This window comes from Rattus rattus, chromosome 6 (assembly GCF_011064425.1).
Source record: "Rattus rattus isolate New Zealand chromosome 6, Rrattus_CSIRO_v1, whole genome shotgun sequence".
Lineage (NCBI taxonomy): Eukaryota > Metazoa > Chordata > Mammalia > Rodentia > Muridae > Rattus > Rattus rattus.
The window spans coordinates 14,630,285-14,651,116 of record NC_046159.1 but is presented as its reverse complement, the minus strand read 5'-3'; the positions used below and the strand labels follow the sequence as shown (position 1 = coordinate 14,651,116).

The 20,832-nt window shown below is 45.3% G+C and overlaps 1 long non-coding RNA gene across 1 annotated transcript; it reads left to right on the top strand.

The window, feature by feature from the left end:
• Positions 1–6,475: 6,475 nt before the first annotated feature.
• LOC116903171 lies at positions 6,476–15,272 on the top strand. The gene is made up of 3 exons (XR_004388256.1): positions 6,476–6,684; positions 10,313–10,463; positions 15,073–15,272. It is a non-coding gene; the product is annotated as an uncharacterized LOC116903171 (long non-coding RNA).
• The last annotated feature ends 5,560 nt before the right edge of the window (positions 15,273–20,832 follow it).

Here is a 20,832-nt window from a genome sequence, read left to right as displayed (position 1 = left end):
ACGGACCGCTTTCCCCCAACACCGTGACGGGAGCCCCGGAATGGAAGTTGAAGTGTGGGGGTGGGTTTTCTTTTTCGGGGTGGGGGGGTGAGTTTTAAGGAAGCGGCACCGTCGCTCCCCAGGTGGCCTCGCTGCCAGCACACAAGGTGAATTTGGGATAATGGAAACAGTCAGGCCGGGGCCCCACTTGGCAGGCGTGTTGTGTAACAGTCTGGAAGTGAGCAGCTTCGCCCGCCCAGGTGCCCGCGACCCGCGGCCCGGAGCTCGCTCGCCCGCTCGCCTCCGCTCCGCTCGGCGTGGCGAGGCCGGGGCGCCCCCGCGACTCGGGCCGACCCCCCAGCGCGGCCTACACACACCCCCGTCACCGACGCCGACGCCGCTCCGGCCCGCCGCGGCCCGCCGGCCCCCGGGGAGAGCGCGCGGCGGCCGGCACGAGGTGCGGACGCGCCTCCCAGCCGGCCCGCGGCCCGCCGCGAACACTTACTTGAGGGGCCGCCGGCTCCAGGCTCGCTGTGTGGGGAGCGAGCGTTGTCACCGCGTCGCCCAGCCGTCGCTAGCGCGTCCTCCTCGCCGCCGGGGCTTCTCCTCTGAGGGGTGGGCGGAGAGCTTAGCGAGAGCCCGGGCGTTTGCAACTTTTCTTCACTTTCTCTTCCACCGCCCCCCGAAAGGGGGAAAAAATGTCGACAGGGATGAAGAAGTTGAGGTAAAGTTGGGGGGTCCGCGCGGGAAAAGTGGAGAGGGGAGGGTAAATGGTTGGAAGTGGGATGAGAGCCCCCCCAAACGGTGATGCCCGCAGGAGGGGACCGGGGGGGTAGGGTGGGGGTTGGGGAGAGAGAAAGAGTCGCTGGTCAGGAAACTTCAAGCGCCGATGAGGTCATCGGTTTAAAAAAATAAAGAGATGGCGTCACTTGAAACCAATCCCAGTGAATGAACTCAGCGGAGCCCGTGGGGGAAAGGAGGAGACAGGCGAGGGCAGGGCGGGGGGCGGGGGCGCCGGGCGGGGCCGCGCGTCGCCCGCCCCTCGGTGCTCGTCCTCGCGAGCCGGAGGCTCCGGAGGCTCCGGGAGGCGGGCTCGGGTCCTCGGGCGCCACGGGGAGGAAGAACCCGGCGCCGCGCGCAGGCCACCGCCGTGCTGCTGATTGCTCCGCCCGCTCGCCCGCCCGCGCGCCTGGTCGCTCCGAGTTCGCGGCCCTGGAGTCAGAGTCTGCCGCCCGCCCGCACTATACAAAAACACGGTGACTTGAGACTGCTGCGGTCACTCTGTAAGAAGGTTCCGGAATCCCAAATCCGGGGCTTTTCTCTTGAGAGGGAAGTTACAGGTACTTTAAGGAAAATTGCACCCGTGTTGTCAGACGTTCACCCATGTCTTCGACCTTGCACCCTACCCGAATGCCTCGATTTATGGCAAACATAGCCAAGGATTATTTAAAAAAAATCTTTTCTGCGTGCCCTCGCAATGGCTCAGCATGTAAAGTGTCCATGCGGTGGAGAGAACCGTCTTTGAAAATTGTCCTCAGTCCACATGCCGGCCCCACCCCGCTATACACACAAATAAATAAAAATGTAATAAAACTTTAAGGGGGTTTTGGGCAGTCAGGAGCACTGACTGCTCGATTCCCAGCATCCACAGGGCAGCTTACAACCATCTGTAACTCCAGGTCCAGGGGATCTGATGCCCTCTGCTGACCTCCATGGGCACCGAGCACACCTGCGGTTGAACATACAAACATGTAGGCAAAAACACCCTTACACATAAAATAAGTATTTTCTTATCAGAAGTGCAGCATCATCTTAAGTTAAACCAGAGTTCACTTCCGCTCAAGAGATGCAAGACCTAGTTGATTTAACTCCAAGTCTCTCATGGATTTGGGGTTTTTGTACTTGTTTTCTTTTTCTTTTCTCTCTCCTCTTTTCAAAGTAGCTTTGTTTTGAGACACTACATACTTTGGAAAAAACGAGAGACCTGAGGTGGCGACAACCATTCTCAGCCACTGAATAGGACAATCGAAGCTTTATCCCAGCGCCCTTTGAGCATCTGAGCGTGAAGCTGCTTCTACTAAAAAGGCTTCACGTGGATATCACATAAGAAAGATGAGATTAATGACAGAAAAGCACTCTCCTACTGGACTGGCCCAAGAGCCAGATTCCTGTGTAGGAAGAATTTACCCCCAAAACACTGTCATTTGCAGGGTACTGAAGTAAGGATTCTGGCCCTTGAAGGCAGTATGTTGAGGTAAATAGATGTGGACACTGCCTAGGTGACTTTTTTTAAAGGTGGCAGAAGAACTGATGAGCACGTTTGGAGTGGGTTAGAAACATGATATTTCTGTTAGTACTCTCCTACCTTAAACCCTGCCACAAAGGTGCATCGTTAAGGCTGGCGATCACTAATCATTTAAGGTAACCATTATGGAATATGCCTCCAGGTACTTTCAGATCACCTTTCAGAGTGAAAAAAGGAGCCCCTTTGGACGTGAGAACAGCAGAAGACATCAGACTGCACGTGCAGATGCAGACCCAGTTTAGAGTGGGGGGTGCCTTTGATCTCTTGCAAATTAGGAGGGGGAGTGCCCGGCGGCTCCCTGTCCTCTCGTGGCAGGACTTGGTACTGCAGTGTCACTGAGCTGACAACCACCTAGGAGCCTGCTTTTGGAAGTTGGGAGGGGAGTAGTCTAAAACGACCGGCCTTCACAGGGAGAGGTGTTGGGATCTATTGACGGAAAGAGTAGAGAGTCCTTGCAGTAGAGGTGCAGAGCGTGACTCTCGATAACAACTCCATCAGCTCTGCTGTAATTGCCTCTTCCCTTATTTAGACAATTAAATTGTAGTGTCTTCCCTGTGTGTGGGTCTATGAGAGACATTCTAGGGGCATCTTCTCTGGATATGGTCTAACTAGGGAGGTAAGACATTGACCAAAGCTGAGTAAAGACTGCATCAGTGATTGAATGGCATACAGTAGGGTTAAAAGAGTTTAGAGGTCAGAAGGTGGAGGCAGCCTAGACCGCAGAAAGAGAGTAAAAAACATAAAAATAAAGCTGGCATGGTGGTGCAGGCCTTTCATCTCGGCATTCAGGTAGAAAAGGCCAGCAGATCTCTGCGAGTTCAAGTCCAGTCTAGTCCACACATGGGGTTCCAGGCCAGCCATGGCAACATTTTGGCACCGAGTCTTTAATCATCATCACCATCATCACCATCATCATCATCTTGAATCTAGAGAGGAAAAGATGAGAGATAAAAGAGCAGTTTGGGACGGAGGAGGTTCAGACAAGGTCTCACTATGTAGTTATAGATGTCCTGGAATTCAATATTTGGACCAGGCTGGCCTTGAACTCACAGACATCTACTTGACTCTGCCTCTCAAAGTGATAGGATTAAAGGGGTGCACCACCATGCCCAGCTGTGATTTTGTTTGTTTGTTTGCTTGTTTGTTTTTAAAGAGAAGGCATCTCAGGAACAGTTCTAACCTCCTTAGAGAATAATTAAGGTTTAGTTTGTGATTTTAAAAAACTCAGTAAAAAGACTATTTTTTTTAAAGACAGGTTCCCCCTTTGTAGCCCAGGCTAACCTGGAACTCACTGTATAGCCCAGTATCTGCTATGGTCTCAGACTCATAGCAGACCTCCTGCCTCAGCTTTCTGAGCACTGGGTTATAGGTATGAAAGGACTGTTTTACAGGGAAGATGGCAGAGACGTGGAAATTGAATGAACAGGGTGTGTTCAGGTGACAAAGGAGTAGACCCTCCCCCACTGTAAGAGACTTGGTTTTTAGCAGTTAGATATGAAGTCAAATTAAAGATATTCAGAGGCGCATAATAGAGGCACTTCATTGGTAGGATGAACACTAAACCAGTGGGGTAAAGAAAGATCATTGAGCAAATTTACTTTACCAAAGGGTATGTTTCTCCATTTCTCCTGCCTCACAGGTGCATACACACACACACACACACACACACACACACACACACACACACACACACACTGACTCATATCAAAGATATTAACCTCTTGGTTGTTGTGTTGAAGTAAGAGTCTCAACTACCTTGGGGTTGGGGATTTAGCTCAGTGGTAGAGCACTCGCCTAGCAAGCGCAAGGCCCTGGGTTCGGTCCCAGCTCCGAAAAAGAGAAAAGAAAAAAAATATATATATATATATATATATAATATATATATTATATATATATATACACAAGATGTAAGCTCAGAATTATAAGATCCTCATGAGAAATATTTAATGAAGACCTGATTAGAGTTACAGATCATATTCAAGGTCTGGGAAAACCAAGATAGTAATATTTAAGAAGTATAGTGCTTCTCCAAATATTCTGCACTCCAGTTCTTCTCCAAATCAGCCTACAAAATTAAAACAATCCCAGGCAAGATCCCAGAAAGAATTAACAACAAAATCTTAAATGAAAACAATACCCACACATACAGGGTTAAGCTAGTGGTGGGTTCCCTGAAGTCCAACAAAGAACTCTTACTCCTACTGTACCAGAAAAACAAGAGCCCCAAAACCAGATAACATAAAAGAAACCATTTTCATTCCAGTAGTGTCAGTTTACTGTTGTTCTTAGCATAAAATAGGAGCACCAAAATATTTAGTTGGAATTAAATAAGGAAAGCTGTTTTTAAAAAGTCAAGACAGGGGTTGGGGATTTAGCTCAGTGGTAGAGCACTTTAGCAAGCACAAGGCCCTGGGTTGGTCCCCAGCTCCGGAAAAAAAAAAAAAAAAAAAAAAAAAAAAGTCAAGACAGGATTTGAGAGTATTAGGCCAGTGAGAGCTTCCTAAGGAGTCTCCCATCTTTTACTTTTTTCTCCAATGTTCTGGTCTAGCCGGGTGTGATGGCACACAGGTACACAGACAATTCTGGCACTGGGAACACTGTGGCTGGACCAGCATGGTGGCTCGGCAGGTAAAAAGCCTGAGGATCCTGGGACCCACAAGGAAAGAATGGACTCCTGGTCTCCACAGCCGACAGGAGGCATGTCTGTGTATACACATCACACACACACACACACACACACACACACACACACACACACACACACACATGACACTTTAAAGAGACTGTGGCAAGAGGATTGAAAGCTAGGATCCAACTTAGAGACTTTCCCATGCAACAAAGCCAAGTGCAACTGTCCCTTCATGAAGATGGCCTCTGTAAGGACTGTCAGGTATGTCTGTGGTTCAGCAAGGAGCTGGCAGAGGGTGTTGCACGGAAAGCAGTCTTACGGTGTCAAGATTTCAATGAGATAGAAACGGAAAGAATGGAAAGGATGAGACACTTTTTTTGTTTTTGTTTTTTCAAAAAGCCTGAGGAAAACAGGATAGTATCTAGGAAAGCATGAGTATAGATCAAACCCTACGGGGTCATAATGGTCTGACAGCCTGTCTCACGGTCATCTTGCTCCTTCCTGTTAGTGTTCTGTGGGTGCTTTGTACGTGTGTTTGTTTGTTTTTACATTTCTTTGTTTACATAATAGCGGTGAGCCTGGGTACACTTGTGAAGGTCAGAGAACAATGTGCCAGATGACTTGCCGTCCACAATGTGGGGCCTACCGGTCTACCTCAGGTCATCAGACTTAGCAGTACACACATTTACCTACTTCACATCTAACAGCCATGATCAGTGTTTGTTTGTTTCATGTTTTGAGACAGAATCTTACTCTGTAGCCCAGGCTGGCCTGGAATTTCAATATCCTGCTATCTCAGTCTCCAGATTGCTGGAATTATAAGCAGGGCTACCATGACTGACCTCCAAAGCATTATTTTCAGGATTACATAAAATCCAAATTTGGGGTTCTGGCATGTATATATATGCCAAGTAAGTGCTGAAAATACTTTTCTCCTTGTTTTTATGATCTCACTTCTCACTTAAGCTCTCACTTACTGGAATGTGTGTAACACCACATCTGGCTTATACTGGATTTTTAACCCTCATAACAGTCTTTGTAAAAGGCATCCTGGCATTGTAGCCCAGGTTATTCTCAGACTCATGTAACCTAGGCTTGTCTCAAACCTGAAGTTACTACTTCAGCTTCCCCAAATGCTGGGATTACAGATATACACAGTTTGTTTGGTTTTTTTTTTTAATAATTTTATATTGAAAACAACAGAGACTGGGAAAAATCAAGGAGCTTTGTAAGGACACGTAAGTGGTAACAAGAAGTTGAAACTAGACTCAAGCTTTTCCATGAGACCAATTTGTTTAGCAGATAAAATACAGAATATGAGTTCCAAACAACACTGAAGCAGTATGCTGCTCTTAGAGTACACTTCTGTGGGGCTTGTGACGCAAAAGTAAGCTGGAGCCAGCCAACTACCAAATCCAGGAGGTCATGGGGACCATGTAGAAGGTAGTTAACACCAAGCTCTCTGAGTCACTGTGAGGTTTAAATCCTGTACCAAGGAAAGCACCAAGTACCTCTACAGCAACATAGTGACTACCATATCTCATTCCTTCTGCCTTAGGAAACCATCAATATGGAACCAACCTAGATGATGACCCACAGACTGAACCAGGGTTCAGAGAATGAGGAAGCTCGTTCCAGGAAGAAAAACCAAGTACAGCTGGAGAAACAGAAGGAAAGTGTGTCGAAACAGCATTTGACTGCAATGGTATAAAGTCTGGGAAACAGTTTGGAGCTACATTACGTCAGGACCCAGCCAAAGAATTTACATGTGGTAAGTAACGGGAAACAATAGGAATTATCAAACTATACATTCATACATACATACATACACACATACATACATACATATGTCGTATATATTATATATAATAATATATATTTATTATTATTATAAAACTATGCATATGTAGTATAGAAAGTTAAGTCATACACATTGAAAAGAAGAAAGTGGACATCTTTTTACCTGCTCTGACGGACTTTACCCATAAGCCCTCAGTGGGCGGAGACCAGCCAGAGCTACATATCAAGGACTCTGTCTCGAAGACGTGGAAAGGCCCACCTCATCCAGTGGTTACTGAGGAAAAAGGAGAACACTTTTTTCTTGTCACATCTTTTAGTGGAGTGTTGTCTCCCCCATCTTCAACTTTACCAAAGCATAATTGACAAATACAGATGATCAACAGTCAAGGGTTCCAGTGTCAGGACTTGATGAGGGTAGGCACTGGAAATGACTGCGGTAGCCATCTGACATCGCACATTGGTATCATTTCCTTTCATGGTATTTTGCTTTTCTTTTTTAAATGATTTTAATATAGTCACTTATTATCATAGTCACAATGATGTTTACAATTATCTGGAAAGTACTATGTAATCTGTCTTTGATGAGTGTTTGGCCCATGTACGTGTGTGCACCACATGCAAGACTGGTGCTACCAGAGGTCAGCAGAGGGCATCGGCTCCTCTGGAACTGGAGCTACAGATGTTTGTGAGCGTCCTCTGCAAGAGCAGCTGCACTCTCAACGGCTGAGCCAGCCCTTCAACCCCAAGTAACTTATCTTCAAACAAAACTTTGTCTCTGGAAACGGAATTGTTCATCTGAACAATTATAACTACACAAGTTATTTAATTTCTATAGAAAGCAGTGCCATTGCCACACTCGCCAAAGATGATTTTGGGGACATTTGAGTATCTTTTCTCCGTCTTAAAAGTGTAACAGTCGAAATACCTGGGATAAAAGTAGAATTTGGGCTGCCTCTGTCTGACCAGAGCATATTAGAGAAACTAAGGAAGGGAATTATGAAGCAAGGGACACCATGTTGGGCCATGGCGACAACTCAGGCATAAATCAAGAAGAAATAAGACTGACACAGTGGCAGTGAGCATGGGACAAACCCAAGACACACTGCAGAGGGAGAACCAAGAGGACAATGAGGAGGGCAGTGAGGAAGAGTAGTGAAAAGTTAACACTTTCCACAGGCCCCTGATTCCTCATTGATAAATGGCGACAGCAATGTGGGAAGATCAAACGGATGACATGGAGAACACTGAGCAAAAGAGCAGAAATGCAAACACTTCATTCAAATTAAGTATTAGCTGATACTTTTTTTAGATGTTGAAACTAGATGACAAATGAAGAATAGAATTTAGGAGCAGGAGTCACGTATGGCTCGGTGGTTAAGAGGACTTACGGCTTTCCAGCGCACAGCGTCACATGGCAGCTCTGCTGTCTATAACTCTAGTCCCAGGGTCTCTTTTGTTTGCCTTTCTCCTGTGGAGGCAGCGGTTCTCAACTGTGGATCAAACCCATTGCGAGGCAGGGCTGAACAATCCTTTCACTTCAGTCACACGTCAGATAGCCTGCATATCAGACAGTTTACTTTGATTCATACCAGTAGCAAAGTTACAGTTATGAAGTAGCAACAAAAATAATTTTATTGTGGGGGGGGTCACCACAACAAGAGGAACTGGTTGTATTAAATGGTTGTAGTGTTGGGAAGACTGAGAACCACTGTGTTAAGGGCTCTTATTTTGTTCTACCTGGAAAATCCAAATTATTCTGCTAATTAGCGCTCTCTCTCTCTCTCTCTCTCTCTCTCTCTCTCTCTCTCTCTCTCTCTCTTTGTGTGTGTGTGTGTGTGTCTGTGTGTGTCTGTGTGTGTCTGTGTGTATTTGTGTGTGTCCCTCTCCCACTCTGTGTGTATGTACTTATTCCTGTTACTGTGCATGTGTGTTCATATGCTTGTATCCTCAGCTGTCACTGTACCTGAACTTTACCCCTTCAATTAAGCTAACTGCCCAAGAGGCTCCGAGGATCTCTCTGTCAGCACCTCCCAGCACTGTAATTACAGTGCATATAACCAGCATTTTTGGTTTAGTTTGGGTGCTGTGTTTGTGTGCACATATGTGCAAGTGGGTGCTCATGCACCAATGAATGACATGATTACTGAGGTGAGGTCAAAAGTTAACTTCCAGAAGTGGGTTCTCTCTTATTTCTGTAGGTTCTGGACATTAAATTCAGGTTGTCCAGCTTGTGTTTCAACAGCTTTTTTCATTGAGTCATCTCATTGGCTTGGACCACTGCTAGGAATCCAAACTCAGGTCTTTGTGTTTGCAAAGCTAAGCATTTTACCAATCGTCCCAGTAATTAAAATTGTAATTCTCTTTGTGACTTTAAATCTCCTTTTGTTGTGACCTAACATAGTCCAGCACCTGAGGATTAGAACATAAATATTTTGGAAGGCCAGTGTTCTGCTTCCTATATCCTCCACAAAGAAATTACCTGGAAAATTGGCCCCTGATTTGTCTCTCTGCCTTGCATTCACTAAATGATAAGCGGGTCAATTTTGATCTGAAAATTATTATACTCTGTCATCCGATTTTTTTCTGATATAATCTGATTCTGCTTCATACTAAAATATCTGTGACCAAACACAATCTCTAAAAAAACAGTTATCCCATTAAAACTCGTCCATTGAGGGAAAGAAAGATTTACCATTTGCCACTCATTTTTATCAACGATGATGTTGCTTCTGACACTAAACAACACTGTAAATGCTTAGTGGTTGTCACCACTCCATTGCCGTGCTTTTCACAGAACCTGCACAGCAATGTTTCCCGTCAGCTTCCGTTGATGGATGAATGAACAGCAGATCTGTCCTCAGAAAGGTGAAAAATATCAGGTTGCAAGGCCGATCCCATAAATATATCAGAGGTGGGGTTTTTTCCCCAAAATAAAAAAGGGGGGTAAAAGGCCGTGAACCCAGCATTAGGAACAAACCCTGTAGTTAGCAAAGGGCAAGCTTTGAGGCCTCTGATTCTCTCTAGAATCCGGTACTCCTGTCTTCTGAATGCCTTGTTTCAAGTTATACAGATGCACTCAAGATAACTTTAGACAAATACCCAGTGAAAATGATGTGTTAATGCTTGACCCAGTTTTCTAGTGGCTGGGAGGCTGGCTTAGCATGAGATCAAAAGGGGAACTGACTTGAAAAACAGGGCAGAACAATGCTGCATTGTTTTCTGCCTTTGGGAAGGACACTCAAGAAAAAGAAGAACAGCTGGCCAACAGGTATTGAGCATCGACTGTGGCCCGGCACAGTTATGCACCTGTCACGTAATTCCCACAGCAATCACGTGTGTAAGATTTTTCATCCTCGCTTTAAACTTGAGGGGTTGAGGCTCTGAAGATGAGAGATATCTCACAATCAGAGTGAAACCCATACACACCTTCTCCACCCCAATGAGCCACTCTTACTTGCTTCCAGCTACGAAATGACTTGAGTTAAATAGTCTCTGAAGCTCCTCAAGTTCTGACTGTATGGCCTTTGTGGTTGGAAAGGGAACAGAAGACAAGGAAGGGGCCTCGGGCATGGGGTGGAACCTCTTTTTCTCTTATCTAGGAAAGAACCAGTACAGCCTCTAAGGACGCTATCCTACCACTACAAATAACAATGAGTCCTTCAAGCCTGTAATCCAGCACTCCTGAGACTGAATAAAGTAAGAGCATCACTCTTCAATCAAGGCCAGCCTCGGCTACATAGCGAGTTTCAGGTCAGCCTGGGCTATAGAGTGAGATCCTGTCTCTAACACACATATGCAAACATACACACAAAATCTTTTTTAAATCTTCTAATTCCCCCCTCCCTCCTTTTTTGTGGACCCTTTTTAAATGAATGCTCAAGTCAGGCAGTGTTTATTGATGGTATTTTACTGTGTTCTCTAGTTAAATTACACTTAAGGCTCTGCCAGGCAGTAAAGGTATAGGATATAGTCTGTGTTCTTAGGGAAATTATAGCTAGTTGAGAAACACAGCTACCTTGGGGCGGGAGGGGGGGGTATAGTGCAAAACTGAACTGATTGGTCCAGACCGCAGGTACTGCATGGGTGCAGAGAAAGGGGAGATGAGGGGACACTGAGAACCCCATGGGAACAGGGACAGAGAGCTGTTCACCTTGTGCTGTGGGCTGGGCTCTCTCGGCCTTCTGTGTGTTGTGAAACCCTGGTATGAACCCTTCACACAGTTCAAACACTCTGGGCTGTGCAAGCCGCAGTGCTGTCCTTCATATCACGTCATCTAAATGCCACTTCATCCTTATTGGCACTTATGGGAGGGTAAAACCCCACTGGTATGCAAACACCGTCATGGTTACTTGCTTCAAGCCATGGGAAGTTTCGTGCAGAACCAGTTTCTCAATAGGGTAAATGTTGTGTAAAGGTGTAAGGAGCCTGAGAAAGTATGAGAGGCAAAGCCTGTTGTGGCAGGAACCAGACCTAAACGGGGACACTTCCCTGCCTGCATCAGCAAGGGCCAGCCTCTGGCCCTCCACCTGCAGGACACCTAGGCTTAAGCACTTCTCCAACGCTTTGACCCAGAGGCCCCTACCCTTGTCTTATACAGAAGGAACTGCTTAGCCAATCCATTCTGCATCTCTCGCACACTAATCCATTGATAAGACACTACATCTGAAAAATTATCCCAGAACTCTGAACCCATCCCTGAAAAAAATACCTAAGTATCAAATCCTACCCTGTGATGGCTTTTCCTGGTTGTCAGGTTGACTACATTTGGAATGAACTACAATCCAGAAATGGAGGGCACACCTCTGACTGATCTTGAGGCATAGTGGCCATGAAAATATTAGGCCCAGGCAAGGTGGTACAGACCTTTAATCTCAGGAGACAGAGGCCAGCCTGGGACATAGCAAATTCCAAGTAAAAAGAAGCTTAGGTCCAGACATGGTGGTACACACCTTCAATCTGGACCATACCCTCTGCTGAAGGCCCACATAAGACAATGGAAAAGGAAGGGTTTGTTCTTTGCCTGCTTGTGCTTGACTGCCAGCACGTCTGTTGGAACCCACTTCTTCAGGATTCCAGCTTCTACAGAAGAGCAGCCGAGACATCTACCCTCGTGGAACTGAGCAACTACTAGATTCTTGGACTTAGCATTCACAGCTGCCTGCTGTTGGGGTAGCTGGACTGCAGACTGTAAATCCTTCTAATCCCTTAATATAGAGCGATATTCCATAAATTCTGTGACTCTAGGGAACCCTGATTAATACATACCTAAATATAATATGGGAATCTTATCCCAAAAGATGATATGACATAAGTTAATAGTTACCATATGTTTAGTATGTGTTCTGAAATAATACTAGATTGGAGGATATTGCCTAAACACGCGGGAAACAGTAGCTAAGTGTTTCCATCAAAATATTACCATCAAGTACTAAAGCAAGTGTAACTGGAGCCCAATATGGTGGCTAATGTTGCATTCCTAGCACCCTGAGGCAGAGGATGGAAAGTTTGAGGCAGGCCTGAGCTAGATGGCAAAATCCTGTCAAAAAGGAGGAGGAGGAAAGGAAAGAAAAGAAGAGAAGAGAAAAGGAAAGGAAAGGAAAGGAAAGGAAAGGAAAGGAAAGGAAAGGAAAGGAAAGGAAAGGAAAGGAAAGGAGAGGAGAGGAGAGGAGAGGAGGCTGGTAAATGGTTGAGGAAAGTGAAACTTTGGTGTGAGACTGCCCTTATTAAGAATCCACAGGAAAGAAGACCATATCGATGAGATTAGTTCAGGGGCTCAGGAGATAGTATTTGCTTAGCATTGAGGCCTTAGATTCCCTCCCAAAGTTCCACATGCACCAGGAATGGTGTGTTCATCCACATGCACCAGGCATGGTGTGTTCATCCACATGCACCAAGCATGGTGTGCTCATGTCTGTAATCCTAGCAACTGGGAGGTGAAGGAAGGAGGGTCGGAAGTTCAGCTTCAGTCAGTTACACAGGGAGTTTGAGAACAGAATGGGCTACATGAGACCTTGTATCAAAAACAATGATTTATTAACAAAACTCAGTAAATGTATAAGTGCTGATTATATGCCAAACATTAGACTGGGTGACTTACCACAAAATAACAATAGCTTGACCTGTTACAATTTACAGCATGGGGTGCTGGAGAGATGGCTCAGTGGTTAAGAGCACTGTTTGCTCTTCCAGAGGTCCTGAGTTCAAATCCCAGCAACCACATGGTGGCTCACAGCCATCTGTAATGAGATCTGATGCCCTCTTCTGGTGTGTCTGAAGACAGCTACAGTGTACTTATATATAATAAATAAATCTTAAAAAAAATTTTTTTAAAAAATTTACAGCATGCCAGGTACTGTGTTAAGCACTCACATATATTAAATCACCTTATCCTTACTTCAGACCTTGCACATCAGTACTGTTAGGATCCCCACTTTACAAAGGAAAAAGACAGAGTCCAGAGGGGTCAAGGAATTTGCTTTAGGTCACATAATTAGTGAGTGGAAAAGTCTAGATGTGAGCCAAGTGAGTCATTTCAAACGTGGGTTCTGAGTACAATGCTAGATTGCCTCCACACATATTATCTAATTAAATCCTCATTAAGTTCTCTATGACATAGGTATTGTTATCCTCATTTTGCAAATGAGGATCCAAGACACCAGGAGTCCACCAATTGCGCAAGGCCATTCCATTGAATACAAGGCTACAATTCCAAACCTATTAAACTTTCCATTACAATATAGCCACCTGGAAGAGGTACTGTCCAGATAGGATCAAATTGTGGAGAACGTTGGCAGCCCAAGAAGAGCAAAAAGCCTTGAAAGGGACAGGGAAGAACTTCAGGATTTTGAACAGGCATAATGACATTAAGGAGGACAAGTCTAGGCCCAGCTTCAGCTGGTTACAGGAAATTGACTCAGGGAAAGGGTAGACAAAACATTAAATCACATCATAGATGGTAAGTACATAGAAATGGGCAGGGGAGAGGGAAAGGCAAACAAGATAAAAATGAGAAGGGAAATCTGAATGTCTTTGGGCCGATTGGCTGAGAGTAACCAGAGAGATCAAAGAGGACTTCGAGTCCAAGTGACACAGTGGGTTACTGACAGGGACAGAGATATACAAGGACCTGGTTTGTGACAAAAAAAAATGATTTTGAACATATTATTCACTTTATAAAACAATGACCTAAAGGACTGATCAGTAGGCAGTCCAGGAATATAGGCTTGGGGTTTGGAGCTCAGGTAAAGAGCACACGCTAGACAGCAGAAGTTGTTGATCACAGTTGACCAGAAAAGGTTAGACAGCAGCCAGTGAAGGAGCAGGGAAGGAGTAAAGGTTACAGTGACAGCCCAGGGCTGCAGCTCATTTCCTACAGTGTTTGCTTAGCATACACCAAGCCCAGGGTTCAGTCCCTGCCATAAACTGGCCGTGTTGGCCAATGCTTGTAACCAAGGAGCTGGGGAGGTGCAAGTTGAATAATCAAGAACTCAGTGTCAGGGCTGGAGAGATGGCTTAGCTGTTCTTCCAGAGGACCTGGGTTTGGTTCCCACCAGCACCCCATGGCTGCTGACAGTCGTCTGTAACTCCAGCTCTAGAGAACCTAATGTCCTTTCCCTCCGTCCGAGGGCACTGCGCACACATGGCGCAAAACATCCACGCACAGAAAATTAAAAGGTTTTTTAAACCTTTACAAAAAACCCTCAAGGTCAGTACTTTCTACACAGCAAGTCTGAGGCCAACCTGAGTGACAGGACACCCTTCTAAAAGGTAATTTAAAAAAAAGAAAAAGGTTGGAGTGAGCCAAAAGTCACACAAAACTCAAGCCGAGTGGTCAGAGCCGATGAAAACGGAAGACGCACAAACGACAGCAGGGAGAGCCGTGACCACAGACGACTTCCTGTGTCTCTGGTAATCTAGGGTATTTCCTAGAGGAGCCAAACCCAGCTTCTCGGAGGGGCCCTACAGGATAATCTGGAGCTTACTCCCACAAGAGAACGGGTGGTGGGCATCAGCACAAGGACAGAAAGGCCTTACCACTGAACCTGTACACTTAATTACAAAGGCCTAAAGTAACAAATGACCATGTTGTGCCCTAATAGCAAATCTCTCCCCCAATACGAGTACTGTATGTCCCCCGAAAATTTCTATGGAAACTTCATCTCGTCCGCTTGTCCTCTTCATTGAAGGCCTTCCCGGCCACCAGGCGTGGGTTTTCATATTTATACTCCCAGCCTTTGGGAAGTAGAGGCAGCCTTAGAGGAGGCGCAGGAGTTCCAGGCCAGTCTTTGCTATATGTCAAGTTTGGGGCCACCCTATGCTACACGAGAAAAACTTTAAAACATTTTTTCTTTCCTTACAGTTGGCAGCCATGGTGCTGAAGGACCTATGAGGCTGTGGTTCAGATGTCCTGGGCTCCTGTGGGGTTTTAATCTGGAAAGAAAACAGGGCCATCGGATGGGAATAACTTGCTACAAAGACTCTTCTTGTGAAGCTGGATGTGGTGGTACTGACCTGTAATCCTAGAACATGAGACTGAGGCAGGGGGATCACTGTCTCAAAAAGGTGACACCCTGTCTCAAAAATACATAAATAAAATAAAGTTTTAAAAAATTAAAAAAAAAAAAAACTAAGCTCCTCTTCTGGCTTTTCTCCTCCCTGTGCATTTCTTCTCAGAGCATTAGGAACATGGACACATTGGCCAGTACCCCACCCTCTGTGACCTCTTACGCCTGACGGAGTTAAGAAAGTGACTAAGCACTTCAGCCAACACCTAGAAGGGACCTGCCTGAGACATGAAGTGGGAGTCCTGTGATCGCAGCTCCTGCTTGTTGCTTTTTTGACGTGTTCTTTAAGGTTTGAAGCCCCACCCTCTGACTGACATCACAGAGGTCATCTCCAAGTCCATATCAAGACTTCTCCCCCACAGTCCACGTAACTCCGTGTAACCTCTAAGTTGGGGTCCTCCACAAACCGTGACAGCCTAAGGATGCTCCTCCTGTCCTTTAGTAGCATGATGGGTTCCTCCTTATCCTGAAGTAAGGAAGTGGGGCCCGGGGCTGTTAACTGGCTTGCCCAAGAGTATACACTTAGTTCACTGGAGAACAAGAACGAGAGACAGATTCTCTGACCCAACCTACAAATTTTTGTCAGCTAGATAAAGACTCTGGGTGAACAGTTTGGAATTCTATTTTTATTGAAGCTTTCCCCAAAGATTTGGTCTCTTTTACAGTCTTTTTCTTAAAAGATGTTTATAATGTCTGAAAATGCCAGTTTATAGTTTAGAAGGGACTGGGAACAGCCTTGGTGAAGTGAGGAGACTCATTGGTTACCCACAAACCATGTCAGCCAACCTATTACATTGTGGCCAAAGCTCGGATCTATGCCCGCCCTCAGCCTTCTTATGGGGAGGCATAATTGAGAGCCTGTATACCAGGCCTTTCTAGGCCTTTCCAGTATTGCCCCACATCGACCTTGATGCCTTCCTCTGAATCCTTGATTACCAAATGTCCACAGGCAGCTGGTCGGCTTGGGATGGGTCCTGCAAGGCTACTGCAAGACAGCTGAATGACAGGCCAGCTCATCAACAAGGTACACATCGGGCAAACGTCAGGAAAAACTGGTCTTTCCAGCTCATCACTGGAAAAGCAGTTTTGTGTGAGACTTCCCATGGTATTAACTAGATGTGAGAAAGGCTGTTCCATCACCACGTTCATTTGGATAGGCATCTAAGGTCAGGGCATCGCAAACAGACCCTCCCTGTCCCCGATAGTATAAAGTTGAGCAGACAAACCTGCTTTCATGAAATCGACATATTTTTCCTGTGGGTCTTTTTCTTTTCCATAGGCAGGCACTCGTGCAGCCCAGGTTATGTAGACTAAGCTAAACTTCAAGCAATTCTCCTGCCTCCTGCAAGTTTAGATATAGAATAATACTTCTAAAAAGAGTTTGCAAGTCACCTATCAGAGCCCTATCTTAGCAGGAGAGGGAAATAAGTTTCTCATTAGATGAGAGTGCACTCGTTTTTCTATGAGCTAAAATTGCACCCTTGGCTCTGGTGGGACCGGTGGCTAATCTAAAACCCATAATATTTTTCATATAAACCACAGCTCGGATCAAATTTTTTTTCCATCCCAATAAATTTCTTAAATTTTTGTTCAGCTTAAAATTTGCTTTTCAATTCTGTTTTAACCCCATATTTCTGTCTGGAGTTTGAATTTGCAACTTGTTAATTTCACTAACTTTTTTTTTTTTTTTTTTTGAGAAAAGAGAAAACCATCCGTAGTGTACACTTTACAGAATGCCTGCGATCTCATGTTAATAGCTAAAGCATTCTCTCCAAACAAGGTTTTATTTTTAATTTATGTGTATCTTTTTTCCCCTGCCTGTGTATCTGTACACCATGTTCGTACATTGCCCATGGAGGCCAGAAAAAGACGTCTAATCTCCCAGAACTGGAGTTAGAGATTATGGTGAGGCACTATGCAAGTGCTGGGAATTTAACTGGGCTCCGTTGGGAAAGTAGCCAGTGTTGTTATCCTCTGAGCCATTTCTCCAGAACCCCTCTCCCTCCTCCCATTCTAAATAAGGCTCTGTTCCGTGGGGTGGGTAGGGTGGGGCCATCCTTGTGGAGAGGTGGGGAAGGGGGCGGGGTAGGGAGGCAGTATGGGATGTGGAACTGGGGGAGGGGGGTTTGACTGGGAGGGGAATGAAATCTGAAGTGTGTAAATTAATTAATTAATTAAAAGAAAAATATGGCAAAAAAAAAGAAAATGGTTTAACTTAGAATTCTACTCACCTAAGTTTTTAAGGGTGACTGACTTTCTTTTTTCATGACAAAGAGAGGAGTGTTTCTGCAGGAAGTGGGAGTGACTGAAATAATGTCATAAAAAGCTATACCTTCTCGAACTCCAGACTGTAATGGGGTGGGGGGTGAGCTCATGTGCACGCTCACGTGAGCACTTGTAAGTCACAAGTCAGCACTTATCTTTCTTAATCACTTTCCACTTTTTTTTTTGTCTCTCACCAAACATGGAGTCCACCAGTTTGTCTCTAATGATGGAGCAAGCCCCAAGGACCCTCCTGTTAGCACTCTCAAGCACTAGAGTGGCAGGTGCATGCTTCGTACCAAGCTAGTTTTACACGGGTGCTGGGGGTCAAACTCAGGTCTTCTTGCTTACACACCAAGCACTTTACCAACTGAGGCATCTCTCCAGCTCTGGGGGATTTATGTATGTGTTTCTTTTATGGTGTATAAGGTAATAGTTTATTTCCCACAAGTTGTAAAACCTGGAGACATCAAGAAGTAGGAAGAAAAAGGATTTCCTAATCTCTTCATACCACATGGATATCTGCTACATGCCAAAGAACAATTAAAACTTGGTTGATGTTATTTACTGCAAACAGCCTGACATGGAATCTCTGACCCCTGTTTCTCCATTCTTCATATCTAGTAAAACTGGCTAATATTTACCAAATACACATGATGTTCTAGATACTCTGAAGAGCACTTTATGAACTTACTAACAAGACTAGAAACTGTCATGATTTGAAAAGAGTTAAACGTAGGGTCCCATTTGTAGTAGGCAAATATTCTACTCTCAACTATTCCCCCAGCCTGAGTGACTTCTTTTTCTTTTGAAACAAGGTCTCATGTATTCCCAGGCTAGCCTATGTAGCTGACTTAGTTAGGGTCTACTACTATGAACAGACACCCCATGACCAAGGCCAGTCTTATACGGACATTTAATTGAGGCTGGCTTACAGGTTCAGAGATTCAGTCCATTATCACCATGGCAGGAGCACGGCAGCATCCAGGCATGGTGTAGGAGGAGCTGAGAGGAGCCACATCTTCATCTGAAGGCCGCTAGCAGAATACTGACTTCCAGGCAGCTAGGATGAGGGTCTTAAAGCCCACACCCACAAGGACACACCTACTCCAACAGGGCCACACCTATTCCAACTGGACCACATCTTCTAATAGTACCATTCCCTGGGCTGAGCATATACAAACTACAACAGTAGCCAAAGATAGCCTTGAACTTCTTCTGATCCTGCCGCTTCTACTTCCCAAGTATTGAAATTACAGCCATGCACTACTGTACCTAGTTTCTGTAGTGCTGGGGTTCAAAGCCAAGGCTTCATGCATGTTGAATAAACTCTACGAACCACACATCACCAGCCTGAGCACTATATTTTTTTTTCTTTTCTTTTTTTTTTTTCGGAGCTGGGGACCAAACCCAGGGCCTTGTGCTTGCTGGGCAAGCGCTCTACCACTGAGCTAAATCCCCAACCCGCCTGAGCACTATATTTAACAGGTCAGATTTCTTGCTTGATTTAACTCACATACCAAAGGTGCATAGAGCTTAATTCCCACCAAATTATTGTGACCCTAGAGGTCAAAAGCTCCCCCACTATTATGTATCAGTCCAGGTCCCCGAGGAGAGCCACTGTAGGTCTGATCCTTATGAATCGTGGAATGAGGGACAGGAGGAAAGGAGAGTGGGAGGGAGGGAGAAAGGCTGATGATAAAGAAGAGCCTTAGATCACTCTGCTGCAGGAAGGGAGCTCTTAAAGACTAATGCAACATCTTAGAGGTAACTCTGCCCACCACTGTAGTTCCTCATTCCTCAGAGACAGACTTGGCTTACCATCCCTGCTGACTCAGTAATACAGCAGACTTTAAGATTCAGAAGGGACGTCATAGCTGGCTCAGTGTTAAAGAGCACTTGTTTAAGTGCTTGAGTGTTTAAGAGGACCCAAGTACAGTTCCCAGCACCCACCTAAGCACTCACAAGTGCCTGTGTAACTCCAGCTCCAAGGATTCAACGTCCCTCAGACACCTGAGCACTTGTGATATGCGCGCGCGCGCGCGCGCGCACGCACACACACACACACACACACACACACACACACACAAATAAAAATAAATGTAAGAAAACAAAAGGCCAAAGAGATGGCCGTGTAGTCAAGAGCACTTGTTACTCTTACAGAAGACCAGAGTTCTATTTCCAGCATGCACACGCTTGGCTTTACAATCATTCATACCCAGAGCTCCGAGTTTCTAGTGCCCTCTTCTGGCTTCAAAGGACCAAGTCATGAATGCAGAAGAGTTACACACATGTCTACAAAACACACATCATCATCACCACCACCACCACCACCACCACCATCACCATCATCACCACCACCACCATCACCACCACCACCATCATCATAAATGCTTTTTAAAAAGAATGCTGGCCTTGAAAAGAAGCCATGAAAAGTTTCAGAACACACAAGGTGGAATTCCTGGTCACCTGGGCTCCTCTCTGAACAGCATGTTTTCATTGCCGTCTGGTTAAGCCATTCTGTCTCTTCAAGTAGATGCGCTGGGTTTGTCTTCAATAACAGCTCTCCCTGCTAACCCATTTCAGGGAGCTGTCATCACTGACCTAGACAGTAACATTCATTTAACATCTCCTTACTGCCAGCCTCAGTTCCCTTAAAATGGGACCATCCTTCCATTACAAAAACCCAATTATATGGGAGCCCAATTTCAGAAATGGGTGGAGACTTCTTCACGTCACTCTTTCAAGAACTATGATGACCCTCTACTTAGATAGATGACAAGAATCTCACCTCTTTCCTTAGATAGACTAGTATCAAGACTGCTTCATACTTTTGGTAGGGCCATCATTATGAAGTATAGTTGGGCCTCTTCTGGTTACTGTCTGTCATCCATCTACTTAAAATTCTTTCAAACATTTTTAAACTAAACTCCCAAGTGTTTGGTGATGGTATACCAGGACCCCTAGGACCCAACCACTCCTGCTTCTCCAATATTACCGCTCGCACCTAGTTCCTGGCATTTAACAATTAAAAAGTATACATTGTTCAAGCCTCTCCCTTTCTCTGGAATGCCTTGATGTCACCTCCTTCTCCTCTGCCTTTGTGCCTGTCTGTGTCAATCCTAATTTAGATTCACTGTGGCTACTATTTTTCCAGAGTTCATATAGACCCCAGTGAAAGATGATTTAATGCAATCCCTGGCCCAATTCAGGAATTCCCTCTAAGGCATGCTGGCAGAGAGGCAGGAAGGAGATCGTTTATGACTGAACAAGACAACCAGCTATACCTCATA